The sequence below is a fragment of the Ceratotherium simum genome, chromosome 14 (assembly GCF_057802395.1).
Source record: "Ceratotherium simum simum isolate JZ-2026a chromosome 14, ASM5780239v1, whole genome shotgun sequence".
In the NCBI taxonomy this organism is placed as follows: domain Eukaryota; kingdom Metazoa; phylum Chordata; class Mammalia; order Perissodactyla; family Rhinocerotidae; genus Ceratotherium; species Ceratotherium simum.
The window spans coordinates 62,672,726-62,698,747 of record NC_141913.1 but is presented as its reverse complement, the minus strand read 5'-3'; positions in this window follow the sequence as shown (position 1 = coordinate 62,698,747).

Genomic DNA, 26,022 nt, shown 5'->3' with positions numbered 1-26,022 from the left:
TCCTTTACTAATTCAGTTCTTTGAAGCATCTCCTAGCAATCTTTTTTAAGTGCCTACTACCCAGTTGTGTCACCTTTTATGCTGGATTGTCTGCCAAGGTGAGAGATGCTCTCCCAGAAATCCTCACCAAGGGCCCCTCACGTTCCCTCCTGAAAGGGTGCTGCCGAGATATTTTAAGTGTGCTTGTTTTATTTCACACATGTCCTACAATCTACACTAATTACATTGTGATTTTAGGATAAGTTTCAATAGAGAGGTGATTTATGAGGAAGATGCTAGAGAAAGTCCATAGCAAATAATAGAAAGGAAAATTAATAAATCACAGCTCTTTTCACATGAAGAAAGAAAATTCTTTGTGAGGTGAACTATTTAAAACACAATTAGCTCATTCACGTCTTGGCCGCAGGAAATACTGTTTTTAGAGCTGGAGGGAACTCATTCCTCACTTAAGATTTAAACTGACAAGCACGCAGACGTGTAGTCTTGAACTTGCTCCTGCACAAACTTCTGCAGCTTCTGTCTCGCTCCCCTTGCTTCTAAAGACTCTGCCTCTCATCTGTGCGCCCATGGAGCAAAGGAGACAAGGTTTTCACGCAGTTTCTGTGCACTGCTCTGGACATCACATGTTGAAGAACGTCAATAAACAGGAGACGACGGCGGTGACTCAAGTGTGTCTCCGAAGCACCATGTTGAAATCAATGCATCTAATAGTATTAAAAACACCTTTGGGGGAAAATATCTTGTAAGTAAATATTCTAAGCCTGAAAATGCTTAATCAAGCGGCCTTTGTACTTTGGCTTTTGTCCCCTCCTGGTCCTTACATGTTCCTGCTCTCGTTTCACCCCAAATTTACTTTCTCTCCATCCTGCACCTTCTGGTGCAGCTTCTGGTGCACCTTCTGGGTGGACAGTGTCATCCAGGCCCTGGCTCTGGCCAACCCCTACAGCTCAACAACCCCAAATCAGTATTTCCAACCCAGATCTTGTCCCGAGAAGAAAGGAAACAAAAATGCCCATATCATCCATGGAAACCTCCGTCTCCAGCTCTGCCTTCGCTCTTCTCACTCCTTCTCCCACCCACAGGGGAGCATTCTCCAAGGGCCTATTACTATTCCTCCCTTTATCCATACATCCCAGTACAGATCATTAGCCATTTTCCAGGCTTCCCTGAGCTCTCTCCAAGAAAAGAAAAAAATGGTAGAGATGGTAAGATTAGGTACATGAAATACAGATTTAGTATTTCAACACTTCTTATTGCCTGCTAGAAAACGCCATATCGGGCCAGCCCCATGGCTTAGCGGTTGGGTGCGTGCGCTCGGCTATTGGCCGCCCAGGTTCGTATCCCAGGTGCGCACCTTCGCACCGCTTGTCTGGCTATGCTGAGGCCGTGCCCCACATACAGCAACTAGAAGGATATGCAACTATGACATACAACTATCTACTGGGGCTTTGGGAAAAAAAAAGAGGAGGATTGGCAATAGATGTTAGCTCAGGGCCGGTCTTCCTCAGCAAAAAGAGGAGGATTAGCATGGATGTTAGCTCAGGGTTGATCTTCCTCACAAAAAAAAAAACAAAAAACAAAAAAACCTAATAGCTTAAAAAAAAAAAAAAGAAAACACCATATGGACAGCCTTGTAAACACTGAAGCTCAGCGTGTACACAAACAAATTTCAATTTCTAGTAAACAAAACATCATAGACATACCAAAGTTTTCTCCATAAAATATTTATTATACTTATAATGATGAAAATTGTAAATAACTTAAAATCTCCAAGCTTAAAGAATCATCAAAAATTATGGTAAGCACATATCGTGAAATATTATGAGATTATTAAATGAATATACAGGAGAATATTAACTGGCAGAAAAAATTTACTGTATTTTTAGGTTATAATTCAGCATATTTACCTATATATAAATCATATTTATTTGGATCATATTTCCGTAGACGAAATTTATTCATACAATGAAAGTTTATTTGGTCCCCTCTAGGTGTCAGGCATTGTGTTAAGCCATTCCCATACAGAAAATTATATCTGCAACAAACACATACATCACATTCACTACTGAATGAGGGTATTAGAAACGGTAAAAACCAGTAGTTATCTCTTAGAAACCATGGTTATGGTCATTTTTAATTTTTTGTTCCTGCTTTGTTATATACTGCAGATCATTTAAAACATGTGTCGATTGTATAATCAGAAACAACAAAATTAAATTTGAAACTCATGTATACCTCCCTCAAAAGTGTTGCTAATCCATTTCTCTTCCTTCTTTACTACTGGTTAATGACCTATCAATAAAAATACTGGGTTATTTCTGCCTCCTTTTCCCTCATTGAAGTCCACATCTAACTGGTTGCCGAGCTCTGTTGGCTCTCTGGGAAACATCTGTAGCTGTCACAAGCTTTACGTGGACTCTCCTTTGTCTCTTCTGTACAATTTCAGTCACTCTTTAACTGGTAATCCTGTTTCCAGCTTCACCCACCTCAAATCCCTCTTATTACATCATTCCTGACCCATCTTTCCTAAAGGCAGAATGCCATCCTCTTGCCTAGAAACATTGGGGCTTCTTTCTAGCCCACAAAATGTGGTTTTACAGGCCTTCCACAAGCTTTTCAGCCACGTCATTTTCTACTTCTTTCAACCAATCAACAGGTATTTCTTCATCTCCTTCCACTAGAGTGAGTCCCCTCTAATGAGATCTGGCTAAAGCATATCCACTCTGTTCTCCCATCTACAAGTTCACTTTCTCCGTCATGTCTCTCATGATGTCTCCCATGAAGATAAATCTGCTTCATTTCTACTTCCATTATGATGTTACATCACCATTGCAGTCAAGTAATGGGCACACACGGCATTCTCCTTTATTTAGTTGTAAGCTCTTAAGTCTTGGGATCCTGTCATTGCTTCATTTCATGGAAGTCCTAAAATTGACCCATGAGTTATCAGGAACTGGCGTCTCCCTTTTCCCTATTCAGATTCGCTGTCAGCTCCTCCCTACCCACTCTGTGCCCAGAGAGGCTGACCTGATGGGCTTCATCTGTAGACTCACTTGTCCTCCAGCGGGATTCAGCAGATGGGGACCCTGGGAGTGAGGAGGGTGAAATCAGGGTCTTTGATCCTCAGCTCCCTCCTGTGGGAAAAACAAGGAAAAACCACAGCCCCTGCAGGCTGACCCTCACCCCATCGCTCTCCGTGCAGGGCCAGTGAGTTCTTCCTTTACCGGACTTTCAGTCCTGGAAGTAACTGTACCCCTTCCTGTTAGCCCAGCCCATGAGTTAGCCCTTGTTGTTTCCCTCTAACTGTCCCCACATCTGTGCGAATAGTCACTTATGAAAACCGCATGAAATTGTCCTATTTGAAAGAGCCCTGTGTTTCTAGCAGAAACCACAACTTATGAAGTTCCAGCACATTCTAAGGGGTGGGCCATTCTGCAGGCTGGAGGAGAGACAAAAGCACTGGGATAAGAGTGAGAAACCAGAGCGTTGGCAGGTGTGCTTCAGATGGGTATTTTTAGAAGGTGTCATCATCACTTTACTTCAAAGACTCTGGATTTCCAGGGTGTCATATATATCGATATTCAAATATAAAGGCAAGAATTCCAGTCTCCCATGGATCAATAGCAATTATTTTAGAATAGCCGGATACATTGATTTATCCGCATCTCTGACCCCTTCCACTAACACAAATGAGCAGGAACGGCGCACACGCATGCTGACATAACGCGCCAGGCGCTCTAGTTTCGGGTTCGGGTGGTGCCCCGACAGTGTTGTTTGTCTGGTCTCTTGTGTTCAGCCTCTGCTGTGCGAGTTGCAGCGTGTGCTCCCCCGATGTTACTCGTATCCTCTCTGGTGAGCATCTGGGGAGAATGCAGATGTGGCAGCTTATTGTATAGTGTTTATAGCAAAGGGCATCAGAACTGCCTGCTCCATTACCTTTTCATGGATAAAATCTGTTGCCACGTAAAATAATTGTTCGTAAGTCTTTCAAAACTACTAAATTAATGCTTGCTGGAAACTTTGAAGGAGAAGGACAGTGGGCGTCTGTGTATGTGGGTGTTGTGCTGGTAGACTTGGGATCATTTAACCTGAAGAAGAGGAAGCAGTTTGCTCAATGAAAGTTGCATTAGTTGAGGGGCATTCATTCTATTTGATAAAGATCGCTGTCCAATAAAAATCAAACCCAGACTGAGCAAGGAGAGACTATTTTTGGAAGGATTATTGCAAGGAATGTGAAGGGACAATGGCAGTGGGGGTCCTGCAACAGGGAGACTGTTGATCTCCAAGTGTCTTAAGGCTCAGGAAGGGTTTTGTTGTGTAGAGAGGAGTGCAGAAGGGGGAGAGAACTGGGTGTGGGGAAAGCAGAGACGGGGTGGTGGGAGAGGGAGCAGATCTGAGGGTGTTTTGTCTTGAGATGGGTCAGTGTTCAGGAGGCGATGTCAGCTGGCTCAGGCTGAGGGCGGGTCCAGGTTCCGGGGACAGGGAGAAGGAGAGAAACTTAACCTGTGTTTGGTTACCAAGCATTTGTTTGGTAAATCAGCAGGGACCACGGCTCAGCGGACCATTGGTGAGGCAAAGAATGAGACTTGGGAGGGTCTCCAATCTTCTCACTGAAACATAAGGTCAAACTTTGTTGTTCTTTTTCCCGACTGAGACAGATGATATGGTCAGAATAGATGATGGAGAAATATAATGAAATCTCCTTTGCTCAAGGTCTCAAAAGACCAGATAAATTATTGTTTCCCTAAAATTGTTTAGGTTATAATCACTTAGAGGAAAAGTAATAACTTTTGGAGCCTCCCACTAATTTGGAGACAATAACTTTGGAATCAGGCAGATCTGACTTGGGATCTCCCCCAAACCCAATGAGCGCTGAGGCTGTGGACATCTTGCTATCCTTTATGTGTTCTATTTCCTCACCCCTAAAATGGGAATAATTATACCACCATCTTGGAGAGTCACTCAAAGATCAGTCAGGCTGTTTATGAACAACATTGTCACAGTGTCTGGCTTATGTTTAGAAGTGTTCGATCATTGGGAATTATTCCCATTGTTAATAACAACAACAATTATAATAAAATAGCAAGGTTCATTTCACATTCTCACTGAAAAGATAAGAGAAAGCACTACATTTAAATCATAAAATATTACACTAATATGATTATTATTAATACAATCTAAGTCATTTGAAAGATTTATACCTTCTATTTCTTACAGTCATGCTTTGAAATTTAATTATTATAATTGTTAAAATTACATAAATCCTTCAGGTCTCATATCTTCCTGTCCATGTTCTCCCAGGACAATATTATCAAGAATATATTGAAATTAAAACAAACCAAAATGAACGACACAAAAAAAATAATACAGCATAAGATTTTTTAATGTAATTTATATTTCTAAATTTAAAGAGGAAATACTGCATTCAGGTTGGAAAGTCGGTTAGTTACTCTTCTACTCCATTACCATTAGAAATGAAACATTGGAAACATTAGATAACTCGTGATTCGAAAGGCATTTTACTCATTAAATGTGCACTGGCTCTTAAGTACAGTACAGAGCTAGGAAAGTGACTGTATCCTTATTACAGGAGGTAATGAGGCCTTAAATTGGGGAAAATTTAAAGAGTATAGTATTTTATTGGTATAACTTTCCAAAATGATTGCTTAGGAAGCTATTAAATGGATAATTCATCAGAACAATAGAATATGGAAACAGTGGGATTAAAAGTAACCCTTGTAGATTGAGCCAATCTACACAGGTGTGGTTATGCATCCCAGAAGTCTGGTAGCTAATCTTGGAGTCTCCCCTTCAAACATCGGTCATTTTTTCAATACTTTTGGATCCACGTCTTTCTAACACTGTACTATATATTCAGCATGTCCCATGTTGCCAAGACTGAAATTATGAAAAACTTAAAAAGTTAAAAAAAATAAAAAATAAAAAAGAATAAAAGTAACCCTTGTCCCTAAAAATCATTTTGACCACTTTCACACTTGCTGGTGGTGTTTGACATTCCCCAGCCCTCCTATCTCTCAGTCCCAAGACTTTCTCTCTCCCTTCCCCAATCCCTGTCCTGTTTCATGACTTCACATCTATTTACGTGCTGTCCTCTCTTGACTAAATGCCTTTCCCTTTGTCCACCTAATGAACCCCTAGCTGTCCTCTGCCCTCTTCTCTGAGCCTGGCCTTCACTGCTGAATTTAAATGCTGCCAATAGGGGTCTCTGTGGCTTGCATATGCAGAATTTCTCCTTTGCTTTTGTCATGTTAGGGTGGAACTTACCCACTAACAGGTGTCTCCTGCATTCTACGTGAGGGGCTCCTTAAAGATGGGGGCTTAATCTTGTCTCTGTAGCTCTAAGATTTAGCATCATGCCCAGCATGTAGTAGGGACTCAATAAATATCGGTTGTAGTAATTTTATTTCAACGTTTTTAGGAGAAAAAGTCAAACTCTAGACTGTAAGTCAAAAATCAAAGGTAGAGGACACAATAGCTTTATGTGAAGGGAGAGCAGTGTTCTCCCAGAAATGTCTTCAGAGGAAACAGTTGTAGGCAAGGAAGGAGCACTCCTGCTGCCATATGGAACAGGGTGAGGTAGAGTTCTGGGGAGTGGAGTTTCGGTAGGTAGGAGCCAGAGGTAGCAAATGTTAGGGGAGGGGACGGAAATTACTGTTCATAGTGGGAATGTGTATGTAATCCCAAAGACGGCAGAGATCTCCCCGATGGCGGTGGGGTGCCACTCATTATGATGAAGTTAGGGAGACATTGAAGAGGAAAGATGGGAGACAGCAGAAATGTCTTCCATGAGGTAAGAGATAAATGTGACCGGGAAAAGGGAGGAAGACAACTTTGAAACACTCAGAGATAGAGAAACTCTGGGTGTGTGGTGGGGGCTCTACAAGATAATTAGTATTAAGCAGCCTATTTTGTAAATGGGCTAAATGTTGGGTGGATGAGTAGAATGCACGTGCTTATTCACACTGACTATGAGAAGAACAAATCTTTAAAAAAATGATAAAGGTAAATTATGTAAAATAAAACAGGTTTTCACCATGAGCTCATGTGAAAAGGGAACGTCTATGACTTCATGACTACTTCTAGAAAATAGAGGGAGATTAAAGTGTGAAAAACAATAAGATACAAAACCGTGGGGCCGGCCCTGTGGCTTTGCAGTTAAGTGCGTGCGCTCCACTACTGGCTGCCCTGGTTCGGATTCAGGGCGCGCACCGATGCACTGCTTGTCCGGCCATGCTGAGGCCGCATCCCACATACAGCAACTAGAAGGGTGTGCAACTATGACATACAACTATCAACTGGGGCTTTGGGGAGAAAAAAGGAAAAAAAAGGAGGAGGATTGGCAATAGATGTTAGCTCAGGGCCGGTCTTCCTCAGCAAAAAGAGAGGGATTGGCATGGATGTCGGCTCAGGGCTGATCTTCCTCACAAAAAAAACGAGAGAGAGCATCACTGGAGAGTTCTTCTAATATTAGCCTTCTGGGGCTTAGGCCTACGAGCTCTGAACGAGAACTGCAGAATAATGCCAGGTAACAGGGGCGTTAGGGCCGTGGTTATTAATCCACAAACTGAGCAAATCGCTCTCCAGTAGCACGTCCTGTTTCTGGAGGCTGAACCATTTACTATAAACGCTGACCTTGGAAAGAGCTTACTGAATTTCCCTGTGGCCGAGGTGCCCTGCGTCCTCCCTACCAGCGCTCCTCAAACAGGGGAAGAGCACATGGGCCAGGCGCTCGCTGGGCTCGGTGCTGCCTCCAGCCTGCCTTTTTCCCGGTGGAGCATCCTTGTGGACATAGGAGAACTCCTGCCTCCTGCAGACCCAGCCTGGCTTCTATTTTTAGTTTCTAATCCTTTAATACTCTTTACTAGGGATCTGTAGCCAGCAGCCTTGAAATACGTAAACTCCTTTCCTCTGAAATGAGTGGATGCAAAATATGTTGTTAGTGCTACAATAACTGAAACCAACAAGTCGTAATTCACACTGTTGCCCCCATTTTTCTACTTTTCGAGGGCCTCATCAATCTATTCATGTTGTTCCGATATTCCTTAAAGATTTACTTTCCAATGATTTGTTTTTAAAGAGTAAAACCCTCTTCAAACAGGCCCCATCAGACGGTTTCCCTCAGAGGCCACTTGTGAGTCTCCATGCATGTGTCCAGCACCAAAGGGTAGAATTTGGAGGTTGACAACATCTAACCCAGGAGGTGTTGGAAATAGCAATTAAAAATGGCTGCATTTTTTCTTTATGTGGTTATGTAAACTGATGCTAATTTTTTTAGAAATAAAGGACACTACAGCAGATGACAAGAGATGCCTCAGCAGCCAATAAAATGAATACTTGCTTTAAAAAAAGTGTCAAAATGTGGATGTGCCTCCAATCATTTAAAAAATAGAAGGTGATAAGTTGAAAATGTCAGGTAATTGGCAGACAGATAGAAAGTTAAACTGTGTCCTCAGTGAAGAAAATTAACCAGCAGCTGGCAGCAGGGACCCCGGGGTCATGTGAATGCCAGAATCAAGCAAAGCCCAATCATTCAGAAGGGGTTCTCGGCTGATACTCCCCTCCCTGGTCATTTCCAGATCTCTTAGGAACTGCCCTGAACTACTGCCAACATGTGTTCATTTCTAAAAATTACATAGATTGTGATTTATTACCCATCACACTACAAAAATCCACTGTGAATTAAATCAGGCCTTTGTTTAAATTGCTCCTCGCCAATACGTATGATATCGTCATAAATGACATTGAAGTTATAATCTGCGGTCGCCGGCCTCCGCCGCTGATAAGGCTCCACCGTGAGGACGATCAATACTTACTATTCATTTTTGAAATTATCTTCACATTGATCCCTGAACAAGCGCCAGCAACACAGAGGCACAGCGCCTCTAATACAATAATTATATAAAGGTTTACGGGCTCGTCCTCCCAGCCAATAAAAGCTGTCAACCGGCAGGGACAGTTACAATCCCATAATCCATCCAAACCCTGTTCTCTGACCTGTGGGCTTCCGGGCTTTCAGGAGACCATGATAAACATGCTCATGGAAGAGAGGACAGCCCTTGGACTGGCTGGACAAAGGCTGCAGATGGATATCACCGATTAAGGAAAAATCCTCGGAGTAGCCTCATCCTTTTTTTTTACGATAGGAACAATGAAGGGTCCTCTATGCATCTGTTTGCTAATTGTAATTCACCAAGAACGAACGCAGCTAGCCGTGTCTCTGCTTTTACTTTTTGGTCTTTAATTTATCAGGTTTGACTTTACACTGGATGATATATAGTAATGAAGTAAGCCCATAGAAATCATAGCAGAGACAGCTACCTTAGGAAAAAACAAGGAAGGATCAGAGACGAGAGCAGGGGAGACAGATCAATGCACGAGGCGCATAGTCTCAGAGGTCATACACACACACACAGATACACAGACAGAAATACACACAGACAGAGACACACAGAGATACACCCACACAGACACACTCACAGAAATACATACACAGATATACACAGACATACAGAGATATACACATACATACAGACACACACATACACACAGAGACACAGACACATGGAGATACACACACAGAGACACAGACACAGGTACACACACTCACAGAATTATAGTAAAAAACTTCCCAGTGAAGTTTGAATGGATATGGTAAATTTTTACTAAATCCTGCAACTTTTCCATATGTGTGTCTGTATTGTCATCAATATGTAACAAAGTCATTTACTGAATTTATTTAATGTGCTATTAAATTTAACCTTGCTTAAGGAAGCAGACTGAAGAAAAGTTAATTGAATATACTTTGGATTTTCTATTATTTTTAACTTTTTGATCATGATTTGAACAATGCGTTTGTTATGCCAGAGGACTAGCGCAGGGTGGTTGGGGAGCAGTGACCTCCATGATAGTGTAGAGCTGTGAAGAGCGGGCTTCCTCATCTATGGGGCAGATGGGGACTCATTTGAAGTGCTCTTGCAGGTGAAGGACAAGCAGAGGGCCCCACAGAGACAGCATGGATTCCTGGCACGTGCACGCATTTGGGTTGCCCAGCTGCTGAAAGCAGATAGCTCTGATTGCGGTGTGGGCTGGGTGGGTCTCAGTGATTTCACTTGTCTTAGTCCTAAGACCAGTCTTCAGTTCTTTGGTCTGATTCCTCTTCTCCCAAATGATTTGGTCAATTTTTTCCAAGGTGGTATAGGTTTCAGTAGTATAAAAAAATGACAAATTACAGGCTTTTTGAAGAATTTGGGGAAAATTTGTTTACTATTTAAAATTGTCAACATTAAAATACTCCAGAGAATCAGTCACCTGGCATGGAGTGGGTCTATTTTTAGTGTGTTTGTGTTGTCATTAGAGCTGCAGTAAGTGTTTACATTTTCTGAGTGGTTGACCTGGTTTTAGCTGAGATGATCTGAGGAAACGGACAGGGTGAGTTATCTCTTGGGCCCAGGACAGGCAAACTGTAGGACTGTGCATGGAGGAAGTGATGTCAAATCCACTAATGTCATAGGAATGTGATGAGTGTGAAGAATTTTTAAAAATAAGCATCAGGTTTGGGGACTCATCAAAATTTGTACTAGGTCTTGATATCTTCTGATGCACTGATTTTTTTGTTTGTTTGTTAAAAACTTGCATTGTAACCCATTAAGGGCAGGCAGGGGGCTAGAAAAATCAGCAAAGCTGGAGCCCTGCTTTCGGCTAAGCTCCCAGAGGAGGGGCACGCAGCAGAGCCCTCAGATAGCATCCAGAGACACAGACACCCTGGAGGGCTGCCGTCCATCGTCATCTTCTCTGGGTTCCTGCACTTGCTCTGGTAGAAGACTTGACTGAGCAACCGAAGGAAAGAAAACGACGCAAAAACATGGAGAGAGAGTCAGAATGGAAGCCTCCACATACAAACAGATGTTCTCTGGCAATGGACTGCCACCTTCCCACTTCAAATCAAAGACAGTGTCTCAGTAATGGCGCCCACAGACTCCTCAATGCGCCACTCACATTGCCTGCATTGGTCCAAGGCAGCCAGTGGACATCGCTGACTCTGGCCTGCATGCCTAAACCCCTCTTGCCCTCTCAGCGGGAGCTTCGGGCTGCACATTGCCGATGTGCTCCATCTCAGACATGGTTGCGTGAGGATGGACATTCCTCTGGTGTAGACACACCAGGCAGAACCCTCAGGAAAGTCATCAGAAAAGAGGCACAGACAACAAAGGTTCTCAAGTCAGAGTCCTTCACTACAATAAAGAAATGGATCGCTATCCCATTATTCCTTACAACCACCTATAGACGACGAAAACATGCTTAAAACTCTTTAAGGGAAAATGTATAATAATAAACGTATGTTATAGAGAAGTACAGAGAATTTATAAAGAAGCACATAGAAATGAATTATATAGAATTGCATAATTATGTAATTGAATTGAGAATTGAGGGCTCACAATAAAGGCATAGATCAATTTTTTAAATTCTCTCTCGTAAAGCTGTTTGGAAGTGATTGTGCTACCTTGAGGTATGTATTTTCCTATGAGGAGTACCCCTAACCTGGAGTTGTCCACCCTTCTGGAAGAAGCTTCAAAGCTTATCTGAGCACGAAACCCCAAGCTGGTCTTCGGGACCCGTCACAGCTCTCTGCAGGCACATCTCAGCCTCCGTGCTGTCTCTCCACATCCGTGTTTTCCCACTGCACTCCCACCTCTCATCAACACCATTATCTGGACTTAGTCCATTTGAGCTGCTCTAACAATGTGCCATAGGCTGGGTGGCTCATAAACAACAGCAGTTTATTTCTTACAGTCCTGGAGGCTAGAAGCCTGAGGTCAAGGTGTCAGCATGGTCTGGTTCTGGCGAGAGCCCTCCTCCGGGTTGCAGCTTCTCCTTGTATCCTCAAATGGGAGAAGGAGGGCAAGAGAGCTCTCCCACATCTCTTCTTTAAGGGCACTAGTCCCATTCCTGAGGGCTCCGCCTCATGACCTCGTCGTCTCCCAGAGGCCCCACCTCCTAATACCTTCACATTGGGGGTTAGGATTTCAACATAGGAATTTGGTGGGGGACACAAATCTTCAGTCTGTTGCAAGAATCTTCAATGTCTTCTTGATTTCTTAGGATATAGACCAAAATTCTCAGCAAACTTGAAGACTTTACCTGAGCAGCCCTTCTCAGCTCAGCAGCATCATCTCACTCTACCCCCCCGCTTTAGCAGGATGCTCCAGGCTTATTCCCACGCTGAGAGCACCATGGCCCCTCCTGCTCTATGACTTTGCACGTTCAGATCCTCTGTCTGGAACCCTCTCACCCTCTGCCTCTGCTCCCTTCCTTCATTTCCTCCTGGTAATCTCCAAATCTCAGCAGGTAGGTCTGTCCGAAGGCTGGTGTGCCTTGACCTCCTGTCTCCCCACTACAAGGCCTCGCAGACTCGGGTTCTCACTCTCAGTGGCACTTATCACAATTCAAATCAAATGCTTGGTGATGATTAGATCAACTCCTACCTCCTCCCTGGGCTGTAAGCTCCCAAAGATAGAAGCCAGCTTCTCTAAGTTGATAACAATATTCCTAGAACAGGACTCGGTGACCTAAACCTGTTGTTACCTTACAAGTATTTGTTGAATGAATGAATGAATGAATGAACAACTTATCCCCAGGTCATTTTGACCACAGGATTATGCTCACACCTAAAGTGCCATGGTTCCTCAATATCCTTGGTTATCAACAGCAAATGAAGAACTTTCTTTTATTGTGGTAAAATATACATAAGACTTACCATCTCAATCATTTTTAAGTGTACAGTTCTGTAGTGTTAAATATATTCACATTGTTGTGAAATAGATCTCCATAGTATTTTCATCTTGCAAATCTGAAACTGTATATCCATTAAACAATAATTCCCATTTTCCCTTTCCCCTAACCTCTGGCACCCACCCTTCTACTTTCTGTCTGTATGGACGTGACTACTCTAGGGACCTCATATAAGTAGGATCATACAGCATTTGTCTTTTTGCATCTGGCTAATGTCACTTAGCATAATGTCCTCAAAGTTCACCCATGTTGTAGCATGTGACAGGATTTCCTTCTTTTTTAAGGCTGAATAATATTCTATTATATGGATATACCACATTTTATTTATCCATCCATTTGTGGATGGACACGTGTTGCTTCCACATTTTGGCTGTTGTGAATAGTGTTGCCATGGACATGGGTGTATACATATCTCTTCCAGAGCCTGTTTTCAGTTCTTTTGGATATATACCCATAAGCAGGATTGCTGGTTATATGGTAATTCTATTTTTAATTTTTTTGAGCAACCACAATACTGCTTTCTACAGTGGCTGCACCATTTTACATTCCACCAGTAGTGCACAAGGGCTCCCATTTCTCCACATCTTCACCAGCATTTGCCATTTTCTGTTTATTTTTTCTTGATAGTAGCCATCCCAATGGGTGTGATACGATATCTCATTGTAGTTTTGATTTGCATTTCTCTGATGTTTAGTGATATTGAAAATCTTTTAGAACTTTTCGAATTAGAGTTCACTGAGATGAGTCTTTAAACAACATGACACCTCTAAAGCTTTAAACACCTTCATCAGTCTTTCCTTCTTCCAGCTCTAATTAGGGTCTTTCAAACATGCCACCACTCTATAACCTCTAGTTTCCTCTTTTTCCACCAAATGCCCCCTCCCTTCTCCTCTTGCGTACCCCAAGACTTCCTGCTCACTGCCTCTGCTCATGATCTGTTCTCTGGATCAGGCCCTTCCATCCTCACCACACATTCCCAGACACTGTTCCTGTTTCACCTAAGAGCTCAAGTGTTTTCTCTCATTCAAAGCCCTTCCAGGCCAGTTGTAAGTGAAATCTTTTTGTGCTCCCCCTTATATTTTTGACTAGGTCAGGGTTTCTCAGTTTTGACTCTCTTGACATTTTGGGCCAAATAATTCTTCCTGGAAACACAAGAGCTGTCTTGTGCATTGTAGGAATTTTAGCAGCATCTCTTACCTCCACTCACTAGATACCAGCATCACTTGCCCCCAGTGTGACAACCAAAAATCTCTCCAATGTCCCCAGATATTGCCTAATGTCCAGAAGAGGGTGGTTGAGAACCACTGCTATTGTTTTTCTCCTGTTAAAATGTTGTAGCCTCCTCCCGTTATTCGTAAACAGCAGGCCCTACTGCTATTGGAATCTTGTTCTTTGATCTAAAATGCACAGCGACGGCTTCCAGTATTTCGGACTGGTTTGCAGTTTGCTTAGCTGGTCATTCATTGCTTGCCAGTGAGTTCTGTCATCAATTTGCTCAGTCAATATTTTGTTCTTGCATTTATTCCTGAGATGTTCAGCACTAGACAACTCAGAGGGAACATGGGCGGAGATGATCATAAGAGTTGGTGCCAACAAGGTTTCTTTGAGAAGTTCAAGTCAAGGACTGGAACCTACTGACTGGAGAGGTCAGGTCAGGATTTGGGAACAGAATTGCAAAGTGCTCGCTCTGAGGCCACTGACACAGCATCAGGACATCACTCTTGCACGTAGTCCCACCCTGGTGTCAGATTGCGTGCTGCCCTTCCGATACTCTGCTCTGCTAGGAGACATATATATTAGGGCGTGTTCTACCTCAGTGTAGCATCTATGTGTGCGTGTTAGCAGTGTCCAAATGTAGACAATTATGCTTGAAATACTCTAAATTCTTCCTCATATTTCAAATTTTCTTTATAAATCAGACCCTAGAAGTAACTCCTTCTACACCAGATATCTCAAAATTAATATGCAAAATAATCCTCAACAATAATTTGAGTTGTGGAATTATAGGTTGTTATAAATTGAGAGATCCAGGTGAGGAAGCCTCATCTGTGTGAATGTGGCAACTGCCATGTATTACTACAATAGTGATACGGAAGGGGGTCAAGTTCATTGAAACAAGGGGTCAAATCTTTAAGAAGACGTGTGATTTAGTAGGCAGTAGACTTTAATGGCATAGTTTTCAAAGCTGGAGGTTTTACGGAAAAGAAAGGACCATGGGATAGAAATGACTAAGGTTTAAGGAGATACGAACTACATGAGGGAGAAACAGCCACTCCTTGAGAAGCTCACAGGAAAAGCAATGCCATTCGGTGAGAACCAGGCTCTAACTAGAATAGAAGCTGAAGAGAATTTAGAGGAGGGGACTTAGCTCACAAGAGACCATGAGCTCCCAAGTGCAAGAGAAGCTGGGCGCTAGGGAGTCCAGTGAGGGGCCCCAGATCCGTGGGGATGGACAACCTGAGAGGGAGGATTCCCCAGGAGTGAGAACACTGAAAGAGGATGGGCTTCCGGTGGAGTTAGAGGGGCATAAGAAGAGTCCTGATGTCTGTGCTTCACTTATCTGCTGCTGTGTAAAAAATTGCCCCCGATTGGAGCATCTTGAAACTACAATGAATATTTATTGCTCATGTAGTTTCTGTGGGTCACAGATTCACGGGCAGCTCAGCATGTGATTCTGGAGCAAGGCCTCTGTGAGGCTGCAGTCAGCGTGTTGGCCAGGCTGCAGTCCTCTGAAGGCTCAACTAGGCCTGAGGAATCTGCTCCCAAATGGCCTTTGTCTGCAGGCCTCCTCCTCCATCTCCCCAGGACTGCTTGAGGGTCCTCTCAGCTGGGAGGCCGGCCCCCCAGAGTGAGCCATCTAAGAAAGCACAAGGCAGAAACTGGAATGCCTGTATGACCTTGTCTCAGGAGTTACACTCACCCATTTCCACAACAACCTATTGTTCACACAGTCACCCCTGCTCACTGCAGGTGGGGATTACACATGGATGTGGACACCACAGATTGTGGACCATTGGGAGCGCTCTTGGAGGCTGGTGACCACAGTGTGTAGAGTGGATTTGGGGAGTGAATCTGTGAGTTGTTAATAATGGAGGGTTGCTGTGTGTGTGGATGTACATTGACCAGGTTGTTCAGAACTCCTGCCTGGACGTGTGCCATGGAGAGGAGGAGGGTGTGACCGAATCACTAGGAGCTATGGGGCACCCCAATCCTCTACTGTTGTTAGTGAATCCCATCAGGGACTGCAGAGAGGTGTTGATACAGATGCACAAGGTCTTAGAAGAGAAGGTGGAGCTCTGAGGCCGTCTTCTCTGTGGCCCACGATGTTGTCTGGGGCTGGAAGAGAATCACACTTGCCAGGATCCAGCAGAGCTCTGGCAGCCACCTTCTCTCTCCAGGCAGCTGGGGACACAGATGCCAGTGGTAGGAGCAGGGCTTCATATCTCGATGCCACACCTCAGATGGTAACAAAATGACATCGTAGAGCAGGTTCCTGAAGGAGCAGGAGTGCGCACACGAGCATTTCTGAAATCTCTTCTGGGGACTGGATCCCCCTGGAGGGAGACACCTGGAATTGGCTGGTATGGATTTGAGGAAAGTTGGATTCTAGGTCAGCCAAGGGATGACCTGGGTCAGTTAGCAGGGATTCTCTTTACTCAGCCTGAAGTAGGAAAGGGGACGATGCCAGCTGTGAGGAAAGATAGGGAAATTGAGGAATTTCTTGGCTCATCAGAAATCAAGTATGGTCAATAGTGGCACTGTCATTTGGTCTGAGTCAGACACTTGTCTAAATGTAAATTTTAAAGTACAGTCTCTAGGTAAACATGTCATAATAAATATAATTTATTGGACTTATCAAATATTACTTAAATTTAGTGTTGACAAGGAGAGGAAGAAATTGAGAAAACTAGAGATGGCGCCCACACATGGGGCTCGTGAAAAGTCTCGAGGAGAAGTTGCAGACATGTGGAGAGCTTGTTTCTCAAGGCCACGTTGTGAAGATCTTTCCACCTGAACCTTCCTCCATGTTGCATTTCTCCCATAATTCAGATTCCTCACGTGCGTTTCTGGTTCTCCACATTCCCCTAGGTAATAACAACACATATTATTGTCAAAATACGGCCACGTAAGGACACATGTGAAATTCTCAGGATGCTTGAGATGCCTTATCTTGTATTTTTATTTAATTGCTTTCGACTTATAACAATAGGGAAGTACTGGGCTGTGCAAGAACAGCAGAAGGTGGGCCGCAGACGGTGTATCTATTATCTCGCCCGCATGAAGGTCAGTGACCTATGACAGTTGGAGTAGCAGAAACATTAGAAATCATGTGCAATTTAATCTTTACAAAAATAACGGAGAAGCATCACAATGCCTGAATAATGAAGACTCTCTCGGAGAAGAAGCAGCCTGTCCCCGAGGAGAGTCTTCATTTTCTCTCCCGCCTGTTCCTACGCGCACACACTGAGATCCGCTCGCGGGGCTGACACTCGGTTTAATAGAATCTGGGCTGGAGGAGAGTCAATGTTCTTGCTGATTGCACCGCGCAGCTGTGACTCAGTTCTCCTTCACTCACTCATTACTGCCCCATGTCAATGCCCGAGACCATTGTTCGCTGAAAAACTGTCTTTGAGATTGAAATTAACCGTTTTCCCTCCTGTTCCAAGTAAGAATGCTTCACGTCCCTCACTTTTCAGAATATGCCTGCCATATCCTAAACCTTTCAGAAAGTTACAGAGAAAGGAAATGCTAGTTCTAAACCAACATGAAATAAAACTCAAATGCAACTCTAAGAATTATATTTGGGATTTTTGAGGCAGAAGTAAAATGTTCAGGCGTTGTTAAAATAGGAAATGATCACTGTTTTTGTGTGAAGTCCCCGTAAAAGTTTGCTGTGGTCCAGCAGAAGAGCCCTGGTTATGTCGGAAAAGTCCTCTGGCTCTGGGTCACTGGACCCATGCATCCGGTGGGTGTCCATGGAGATGCTGCCCCTTTAGCTGGAGAAACAGGAATCCGGAAAGGCATGTACTCTCTGTCACCTGTCCTTAGCATGGCACAGGGACCAGATGCAGGAAGCAACCGCACACCACACAGGCATCCTAGTTATTACCAGAAGATTCCAGGCACTTGCCAAACAGGAAAATAACATCTGTCAATAGAACCAGGGGTAGAGAGCATCACAGCAAAATAGAGAATGATGGATCTCTGAGAACAGACAGCTCCTTTTTGGCTTTACTTTCTTATATTTAAATAAATTTTTTATTATAGAAAGATTTTACATTTACCAAAATGTTACGAAGATACTACAAAGAGTTCCTGCATACCTTTCCTCAGTTTCCCCAGGTGTGAACACCTAACATTACCAGGGTGCATTTGTTGCAACTGAGGAACCAATATCGGTCCACCATTATTAACTACACTCCATCCTTATTTGAACTTCACTAGCCTTTCCCCTATGTCCGTCCTTCTGTCCCAGGATCCCATCCAGGACACCACATTCCATTCAGTCGTCCTGGTTCCCTGGGCTCCTCTGCGCTGTGAATATTTCTCAGACAATCCTTGGTTTTGCTGAACTTGAGAGCTCGAGGAGGCCTGGGCAGGTGTAGTGTAGGATGCCCCTCAATGGGATTCTGTCTAATGTTTCTCTCATGATCAGGATTTATGGGTTTGGGGGAGGAAGACCACAGCAGTAGGGTGCTATTGTCATCATGTCACATCAGGGCACATTCTGTCAACATGGCTCAACCGTGACATTGACCTCAATCGCCTGGCTGGGGTGGTGTCTGCCGGTTACTCCCCTCCCCCTTACTTACTTAGTAAGTAACAACTTACTAAGCAGAGACCACTCCTGAGGGGTGGGGCATTAGGCTCCGTCTACTTGAGGGGGAGTAGCTACACAAATGACTCGGAATTCTGTTCTGGAAATTTGTCTCTTCTCCCTATTTATTCATTCAATTATGTTTTTACGTCAGTATGGTGTCATAGATTTTTTGTATACTTTGGGTTATAATATAATAACATGTTATTTATTGTGTTGCCCAAATTCTTCCAGCTATGGCTGTTGAAGTCTCTTTCAGTTGACTCCTGTGTCTCTTTAACATATTTTCATCATTGTGGGGGCTTTCCCTTATTTTTCTTTTTTATTTAACACGTTCATACTTTCTGTCACTACAAGATGCCACAGGCTTATGTTGTAGCCTGGACCTAGGTGCTGGACACGCTTGTTGCTGGTGGCGGGGCATCACTTCCAGGCCCTCTCAGCAGGCAGAGCAATGGACTATATGTACATAAACTAATCCATGGACACACATACCTCTTTGTCTCTATGCATCCACCCACCCACTCACCTATCTATGTGTGTATGTATCTATCCATCATCCTGTCTCTCTGTCTATCTGTCTATCTATCATCATCTATCATCTACCTATCTATCGATCTTATCTATCTATCTAATCTATCTATCATCCATCTATCTATCTATCTATCTATCTATCTATCTATCTATCTACCTACCTATCTATCTATATCTATCTTTTTCTGTAACCTCCCATTCAGCAGTGAGAAACCTGGCCCCTACTATCCACTATCTATTTTTTTATTTGTTTAATTTGCATATACAAGTACAGGATTTTCATGAGGAATAACTTTACAAACAAAAGCTTTAGAGGTGTGTCTTTAGGGCCCTGCTCCTTCACTACTTGTTCCAAAACATATCCTGGTACAGGATGCTCTGACCCCAGGGCTGTGCCAGGCTCTCGGAGTCTCTCTTGGGATCAGCTGTGTATATGCACTGCTTGCCGTTTCTGGGGGGAAAGCCATGACCTGATGCCTCTGTCAGGCAAGAAAGACAGGTAGATTTTGCACCCTGCCGCCACCCAGTACCAGCTCCTAAACACAGCTGTGCCATCCGCCCAGAGCTCTCGCTCATGGATGTGCTGCCCCGCTCCCTACTACCTGTACAGTTCGAGTTAATCCCGTCACACTGTGTCGTCCATACACACCCTTGCTGAAAACTGCTCTGAATACTTTTTCATGAATTAGTTATAATAATCATGTTTATTTAAATTTCAACTAGCCAACATTCTAAAACTATTTAAGCTATGTATTTTTTTACTTTGTTTTCATGTTGTGCTGGTTAGAAATGACCTCTTCCTTAAACTCAAATATGAATTTAGGGACTCATTTACCAAGTTAAAAGTGTTTTTTAAGTTTGTTTTATCTCGCCTCTGTGACGTGGACACTTGCCTTGTGTAATTGGGAAGAAAGAAATTAAACTGTGGTGTGCATAGCTGTGAGGCAAATACAGAACAGCTCTGAGGGAGAAGGATTTGAGCTTTTCACGAGGAATTTCACAATGGCGACTTTCCATGAAAGCATCAAATCACTAGCAGAAACAGATACATCCTTTGGTATACTCCTCTGTCTCCATCAGCATTCTGAGACATAATTATTATATTAAATGTATATGGTTAGCTACTTCCAGCCTAAAATGGCTCTCAAGCATGAAAGAATGACACTTCAAAAAGTGAAAAGCTCTGTAGAGTAGCTTATTATACCCAATGTGTTATTCTTTATCTCCAAATAAACTCTATTCAAGCAATGATTTTCAAGATAGCCTATCAGTCCCGGTTTTGCTCTGACTTAAGTATATGCATAGAGTACATTGTTACAAATGTCAATCAATTTAATCTTCATCAGAAGTAATGTTTGCACATTTGCAGTAACAAAGGCCATGAATATCAGCTTTGAATATGAGAATCTTTTATGCACATTAAACAACTTTTCACATGCTACATGCAGCCTGCCCCTCATGGAGTCACAGACATTGAGCCATTCATTTGAGTCATGAATTCCAAGGCAAGGACTATGACCCTGGACTATGGGCTCAATTAGGGAGGGGAACCTTTTCTCTAATAGATTATTCCTGAAGGAAAAAAAACAGAAATTCTGAAGTATACCTTCTCAATAATATTGGGAAAGGAAGGTTGGAATACTTGTTTCCACATCAACTTTGAGAAAGCATAACTTAAAAATCCAAGTGCTAAAATCGATTGTTTTTATTATAGAGTTAGATTAATTTTTTTTTGTTTCTAAAATATAGTCAAGTCAGATCAGTAAATTCTGGCTTTGATGAAGTCTGTGCTCCAAAACAATGGTGAATGAGATGAAAAATATGCAGACTCAGAGCAGAGACACATCTCGTGGACAGAAATGGAAAAGAAATGCAAATCCATGAACACAGACTGAGCCAGGATCCTGCTGGTCTCCGAGGAGCAGGCAGCGACACCCGGAATTTCAGTTCCCGGGTGGAACAGAGTCTACATGGCACCAGAAGAGAAGATGCATGATTGGGGAGCCAGGGTCACTCTCGACAGCCAGCAAAAGAGCTGGAAACAACACAGAACTGCAGACTCACTGCTGTTTTTGGTGAAATGCTAGTCAAAGACCGGAAACCAAAGAAGAGCCACCTCTTAGCTCACTGGGTGTCTGGACTGACAAAACTCCAGTATCACCATTGCCAGACGCCCTGGTCCAGCCAGGCCCGAGCCAGGTGGAGGTAACCACCAGACTCCATCAGTGAGATAAAAACAAATGCAGAGCAAAAGCAAAGCCAAAACCACCTACTCAACACGGTTATGCAGACCAAATCCCAATTCTGAAAATACATTCAAGAGTCTAAAGCTAGAGAAAAGGAAATCTGGCCAAATTTCAGAAAGCAAGGAAAAGGATGAAAAGGTGGGAAAAATTCATCTCTGGCCTCAAGGAGATTATAATCCATGGCTCTGCTTCTAGAAGAAACAGTGCTCTCTCTTCACAAAGGCTTGTTGACCTCCCTTTGCTCTCAAGGTCGACTAAGATCTAGAACACAACTGCACACTTTGTTCATCATTATTTCCCTAATTAGCTGCCTCTGTTTCATTTGATTAGTATTGCCTTCAAATTTAACTTTTAACGGTATTTATATTTTACATTTCTCTTCTCCCTCAATTGAACCTGGTGACCATCTTCAATTAATCATATTGTAGGCTTTAAATGAATTTCAAATGTCAATTTATGGTCAATAAGGCTTGATATTAAAGCATGTTCATCAAATCACTCATAATCCTGTACTTGGTTTATTTTCTGCTACTGCTTATAAATGTATACCAAAGAATGAGAGATGTCCCCTAAAATGTAAAAGCAGTAGAATGTGTTTCCTTAGATTTCTGAGGATTGTCCCATAACCCAAATTACATTTGCACTTAGAATTTATATTTCACTGGGCTTAGCAATGGTCTCCATTTCTTCTAATCCTGTGTTGTAGAATCTATCATAATCAGATTCTTCTAATTATTTGATATGAAACTTCAAATTTAATTGCGTCTGTTTTAATATAAAACACCTTTGGAAAAATACAGAGAATATTCATTAGAGTTGCTTCTACTCCAATGTGCCAATTTAAGAGGACATTTCCAAATAGAAACCCTAGGCTTCAGGACCGAATTCAAGATTTCCAATTCTGCGAGCTGGGATGTGACCCAATTTATCAGGCCCCAAACGGGCTTGCTTTTGTTTTTTTTGTTTCCATTATCTTTCATTCCCCTCATATTAAAATCTCTTTTGTTTTCATAAATGGAGCGGCGGTGCAGGCTAAGCCAAGGACACGAAGGGAGGTGGTGGGGTCACATTGGGACTTAGTCAACTGCTACCCAGTAATGTCGTTGGCATCCCCAATGGAAATTTCCATAGCAAATAATGAAGCATGTTTTAAATCCATAACTATGTGCTCTGCCCCATTGCATTTCCCACACGACATGGTTTCTCCCTGACACATCTCATGCCTCCAATCAATGCTGATAGACACAGGGCCCTGCTGGCTTCCCTGGTGATCTAGTGTTTCATGTGAGATTACTTGCTGCCCTAATTACTCTTTCTTTGTGTAAAATATTGTATGTGGTTTGGTTAAGCTCACCCTAATCTTGCCAAATTGCTGTCCTTCAAAAAAATGAGCAAGTCCTCAGTTTCTCGAATCCCTAAGCATGACATTTCGCTTGAAATTTAGACAGACACAATCTCAGGAAAGCAATGGATTAACCACAATGATCTCTACTCAGAGATATTTTTAAAGAAAAGTCCTTGCAAATCTTATAGTTTTATAGCCAAGATCGTGGTGTTTGCACCAGAAAAGGATGGAGCAGAGAAGGATGCTAGTCCATGGAATGGATGAAGCTCTCTGAGGCAACCGGCTCCAGTGAACTTTCCAGACCCACAGTCACCTCTTCCCATCCACAAGGGTGCGAGGTGCGCACCCATCGCTCATCCGGGCGCAGGCGGTGGGGATCGTGTTCCTGGCTCTCTTCTGGGACCCTGCAGAGAATCACTAGCTTAGGTGATTAGTGAGCACTCGGACATGGTAGGGTTATGGTGTTGGCATAAGTGATGAGATGTTGGGATTGCTGACACCCGGACAGACACTTTCCAAAGCTCCCGGAGAGAGAGTCCTCCCATTGCATGCAGGGAAGTCAGAGCAGCTTTACCAAGAGAAGGAAGCAAGAGGCCCTAACAGTCCTGAGTTTCCAGAAGCTGGTCACATGGTGCGGTGTCTGAAATGGAATAACAAGGAGGAGTCCTAGTGCCAGCTGGTTTCAACAGGGATCTGTATCTGCCAAAGACAGAAAAGAACTCCTGCTAATTTAAGTAGAAAATAATTCATTAAAGATGTTGGCTACAGAATCAGGAGGCCAGACAACCGGAATTGGAGGCCAGACAGCAGGAAGACCAGTGCCCGGAATTGCTCCTGGGAGTCAAGTTGCCATCACCCCCCTGTCTGGGCAAAGACGTCCTTGGGTACCGTGGGCGCTGCTGGCCACCACCTGCACCGCTGTCCAGGCTGCCCCTCGGAAGCTGAGTCTTCTCGGCCCCTCTCACCAGCTTAGGATGAAAGGCCAGCTGTGTCTTTCTGAGAGCAGAGGCCATGCCACGTGACTGCGCTAGCTGAAGGCTGATGTGAACGAGGGTGGCCGGCTTCCCTGGAGAAGGCCAGCATGTTCTGCTATACTCGCACAGAAAGGCCATGCATGGGGGCTGGGGCCAAAAGGATGACAAGCAGTGCACTGCTCAGAACACTTCCCTAGGGCATGGCTCGCTCACCCATCCAGACGAGGCAGTGGAGACACACCTCCCACGTGCACCCCGCCTGCAGGAGCAGTTCTTGGGCAGGGCTGCCTGCGGGCGTGGCCACGCTCCTCAACTAGGCCACAGAGCAGTCGGGCTGAGGTTCCACCTAGACCTCTAAACCAGGCCCTGAAAAGGCAAAAGTCGAATTCTTTGCAAATTTACCATGCCCGTTGGTTCCCTAGGGCTTCCGTCATAAGCATCACGCTCTGGGGGTCCTAAAACAGCGAGCATTTTTTCTCTCTCGGTTCTGGAGGCCAGAGGTCCGAGATCCAGTGTGGGCAGGGTTGGTCTCTCCCGAGGGCACTCTCCTTGGCTTGCAGATGGCCGCCTTCTCTCTGTGTCCTCACATGGGCCTCTCCTCTGTGCATGTGCATCCTGGTGTCTTTTTGTGTCTCAATCTCCTGTGCTTACAAGGACACCAGTCAGACTGGATTAGAGCCCATCCTAAGGGCCTCATTTGAACTCAATCACCTTTTAAAGGCCCTATCTCCAAATGCAGTCACATTCTCAGGTACTGGGGATTAGGGCTTCAACATGTGAATTCTAGGGGGACACAGTTCAACCCATAACACTGGCATTCCTGCTTTTCTATCGCCGAGAACCTGCTTTCAGTCAGAACTGCACTGTCGGTGTTCAGCTTGACGTTCAATGAACCGGTTCAGCCATCACGGCACATTCACCCCTTCCTGCCTCCTGCAGCCTTTGTGTCAGAATGACCCAAGGTCACGACACTATAAAAAAATGTAAAAATCTCACCACTTGTGTGTTATGTATTTAGCATTGTCATGTTCTGTTGGAATCATTTCATGTACAAATAAATGCACACCTTGAGCGTGTAATCAACAAGCCATAAATAAAAAGGGATCAGGATTGTATTAGGGAATGTACACACAAAGTGGAAAAGAACTAAAGCGAGAGCACAGCGTTTTATAATCTACTGTACACTAAGCACATTGCTCTGTTTTCAAGTTGATTTTATTGGACCGTATTAATTTTAAAAGATATATTGCTCTCGGATGAAAATTTGAGACACACTACATTGAGGAATAGCTTCTGGACTAACTGCTACTTATCTGTAGCCAAACCCAATTCCTTGACATCATTGACCAAACCTATGAAGCACCTTTAGCAGCAGACCCACTGAAAGGAGGGAGAATGATGAGTGTGTGGACAGCGGGTAAAGGAGGCCTTCAGCTCTCGTCCTCCTACCCTCTCACCTTCCTCTTTTCCTCTTCTCAGGGCTGAGGGCTCCCCTTGGGCCTCTGTTACGTGGGCCATGGACCCCCTGAGATGGGTGAGTAAGGTTGGGTCCCATGAATCATCCTAGTAGGACTGGATATCATGCCAATGACCTCACCCTAGCCATCCCTGAGCAGTGCTCAGCCCTTTCAAGTAATTCCCAGCCCCAGGCCCAAGCTCCTGTCGGTCAGAAGAGTGTTAATTTTCCTTATACTTTCTACCTAAGTTTTCTACCACGGAAGTGAGCGGGTTCCTCTCCTCTCCTCCCTTTTCCCCTCCTCCCCTGTCCTCTTCTTTCTTTCTCTCTCTCTCTCTCTCTCTCTGTCTTTCTCTCCCCCACCTCTGCTGTGGACAGAACGGTTTCAGAAGGATGAGATTTTTTATATCTTACTCCCTGATTTTTGACTCAAAATCCACTATGGAAAGTGCGGCATGCCAGAGGGAGATTCAGCTACTTTATCTTCTTAAAGAGATAATTTTAGTAAATCAAATCATCTTCTGGAAGTGTGTTGTTGACAAAATTTTTGTTCTTTCGTGATACAAGTAAATCATGCTTATATTTGAAACCTAAGACTGTCTATAGGTCTTTGTTTTTATAATAAAAATGAGAATATTTCAGTAACAGTTCACAGATTAATCCCTGGTACATATGCAATCTTTCGCCATCCTAACCAATTTAGATAATTGCACACAGAACTTACAGGGAATTGGCCTTGAATTAACCAACTTTTTCTTATTTTTTCGTGTAGAGTTGATATTATCCTAAAAAGCAAACACTATTCATTTTGTTGCCTTTCATATAGTTTCATTTTGAAA